This window comes from Grampus griseus (genome assembly GCF_964374135.1).
Source record: "Grampus griseus genome assembly, chromosome: 11".
Classification (NCBI taxonomy): domain Eukaryota; kingdom Metazoa; phylum Chordata; class Mammalia; order Artiodactyla; family Delphinidae; genus Grampus; species Grampus griseus.
In genome coordinates, this window is record NC_139005.1 from 35,526,200 (window position 1) to 35,529,520 (window position 3,321).

At 39.6% G+C, this 3,321-nt stretch overlaps 1 pseudogene across 1 annotated transcript; it reads left to right on the plus strand.

Moving 5' to 3' along the window:
- The first annotated feature begins 1,055 nt into the window (after positions 1–1,055).
- LOC309829555 (E3 ubiquitin-protein ligase RBX1-like) lies at positions 1,056–1,376 on the plus strand (annotated as a pseudogene). Its single transcript has one exon. The product of its transcript is annotated as an E3 ubiquitin-protein ligase RBX1-like (transcript).
- Positions 1,377–3,321: the final 1,945 nt, after the last annotated feature.

Here is a 3,321-nt window from a genome sequence, read left to right on the forward strand (position 1 = left end):
CTAGAATAGGTTGGTACCTTCTGATAAAGATTTACAGCATTCCATTTTGCTTATAGTGTTGTATCACAAGGGACTCCCCCAGGGACCATGACTTGCCGGTGTGTGTATATATTTACAAAAACAAAAGAAAAAGTTACCCATTGGGATACAAGGTAGCTGTCACAACTAAAGACTGTGTGGCTTTTTGAGGTGCAATTCCTTGATTTACAAAATTATTTACAGTGGGTCTTACTGTTTTTGTGACAGGATTTATTCAGACTGCTGTGCTCTTCATTTGATGTGCCAAAATGTTATTAATCTAAATATTTGTAAATAAAGTCTTGTATCTAGATTAAATTTTAAAATCTCTATCTCAAGATCCATTAAATTAGTTGCACCTGCATAGTTCCTTTTTTTCCTTAATATTTTTACTTTATGTATATACAGTTCCTTTTGACATGTAAAATAACATATTCACAGGTTCCAGGAATTAGGATATGGACATCTGGGGGGCGGTGGTATTATTTTGCTTACCACAGCTAAAAGGTCATTGTATAAAAAAACAATGCTTTGCCACCTAATTTGTTAACAAAATAATCCACACTCCAGTATGCCTCAAACATGCACCATATGAAGTCCACTTTTTTCTTCCTTTCTTGTTTTCACCTGATGAATATGCACTGATAGTAAAAGGATAAAATAAAATAAAATGTTACAGTACAGTGATACGGATGGCAGTCAAAATGTGGTCAAGTTATAACTGCATCATTGCAATGTAGAATGCACTGAGTCAGCAGGGGGCAGCAGTGAGGGCACCACACATGGTCTCTGCTGTAGCTATTCAACCCTGCCACTTAATGTGAAAGCGGCCAGAAACAATATAGAAATGAATGTGAATGTGTTCCAATAAAACTTTACATTGCAAATTAAATTTTATATAATTATATATATATAATTTTGAATGTTGTGGAATATTATTATTCTTATTTTTAAAGGTAATTTAAAAATGTAAAGCCATTTTTGCTCATGGTTGTACAAGAATAGGCAGTGAGGACCACAGGGGGTATGTTTCCAAAATGGCAGTAGTGATGGATATCCCAAGTGGCACCAACAACAGCATGGGAAAGCAGCACACTGAAGTGAAAAAATGAAATGCAGTAGCCCTCTGGGCCTGGGATATTGTGGCTCATAACTGTGCCATCTGCAGGAACCACATTATGGATCTTTCCATAGGATGCTGAGCTAACCAGGCATCTGCTACTTCTGAAGAGTGCACCATTGCATGGGGAGTCTGTGACCATGCTTTTCACTTCCACTGCTTCTCCTGCTGGCTCAGAACATGGCAGGTGTGTCTGTTGGACAACAGATAGTGGGAATTCCAAAAGTATGTGCACTAGAAAAAAAGAATTCTTCCATCAAGCTCAGCTGTTCTGTTATTCATTTAATGACTTGCCCTCTTGTTCCTTAATTATAAATTAGATAGACCCGTGTCCTTTATGCTTTGTCTTTCCAGTTTGCTATTCCTGCAGCCATATCGTATTGCTATTCTGTGTCAAATGAAATCCAGGTGGATTCTAGAACAGATGCTGTCTGTTGTATAGATGTGAAAAAAGTGAACATAAATAAAGAGTCCCCTCTTCCCAGGTTGGAAAGCCAGCTTTTGCAAGAGAGATGTTTGTTCATTAGAGACAGAGCAGAATTGTCCTGTGAGCCCATCGCTTGGTCACGAGGAAGCCTGCTTACTGATGGCAATCTTGGGAAAGTTGCCTCTCTGCTCCAAGCTTTCCTCCTCTATCAAGTAGCTTCTAAGGATTAAACGGCATCAGGTGGATACAGAAAGAGCCTTTGTAAACTGTAAAGACACTGTACAAATGTGAACTTTCTGTATGACATGTTGCTTTCTCTTCTTAGTTTGGAAAAGTAAACTTAAACAAACCTAATATGTAATCTTGGCTGGCTCAGAGCAATTTTTGAACTTAAATTGAAAATTGATATTTAAAATTGAGTTAATGGGAGAATTCAAGTTTCCTTCCCTACTACCACCCTTTGCAATTGGTTTAAAATGTCTTTTTTTTTTTTTTTGGCAGCGCATGCGCCATGTGGGATCTTAGTTCCCTGACTAGGGATTGAACCTGTGCCCCCTGCATTGGAAGTGCTGAGTCTTAACCACTGGACCACCAGCGAAGTCCCTGTTTAAAATATCTTGGTCTAATACTGATTCAATAGCCATATAGTCTCTAACTGAGAAACAGTATAGTTTACTGCAGTGGTTCTCAAAGTATGGTCTGAGGACTCCTGGGGGTACCTGAAACCCTTTCAGAAATTTCATGAAGTTCCTTTTCCAACTGCATGACCATGAGGCCAGCTTTTCTTTATATGCTTCAACCAAAGAAACATGTTGAATGAAGAAGCTGACATGAGAATCCAGCTGTCTTCTATTGTCAGATATAAAAGAGATTTGCAAAAATGCTGCTCTTCTAATGATTTTTTTTTGAAAAAGTTACTTTTAATAAAAATATGCAAAAAAAAATAGGCAGTGAGCCATATTTGGCCATATTTGGCCTATGGGCTGTAGTTTTCTACCTACTTCTAGGGCCTTGGAGCCCTCCACTGCAGGAGGCTGTGTGGACTATGCCTAGAGTTAGACTACTTCACTTCTGCCCACCTTCCATTACTTAGAACTCAATTACCTGATCATACCTAACTGCATAGGAGGCTGGGAAATATAGTTTTTCTATGTGTCCAAGAAAAGGGAATATGTGTATTGCTGAACATTAGCATTTTCACCATGGCCTGCTCTTTCTGATAACCAAATTTTCATTCTCTCCCCTGTTCTCACATATAGATTACACTCATTTCCAGGATCTCAGATAATGCATGTCCTCTACAATCTATCAGATACAGTTTCTCATAGTCCTGTGACTATGCACTTAGTATCCATCCCTGATATCCACCATAAAGAATAGTTCCGGTTGGAAAGGGTAAAACGGGGAGACACAGCCGTTACTGGTCAGAGGTAATCCAGTTGGACAAACCCAGAGAGCAGGGGGAGATCTTTGACTCTTCTCTGAATCAGCTCTCTGGAAGAAACTCTTTTGCACATTGTGCTCTGTGGCCCCCTGACTCTATCCTTTGGGAGCTTCCTCCTTATCTATTATCCTCCTTGCACATCAGAAGTGGGCTGTGCCTTCCTGAGGCTGCAGAGTTTTGTCAGCCCACTGTTTGCCCGATGATTATTTTATGCTCCCTGAGACCACCCACGTGGTTTTATGTGATATGCAATTTCTTCATGAGCAAAGCTTCAGGTCTGTTTGCTTGCAATCAGTACCATGTGCCTGTAAC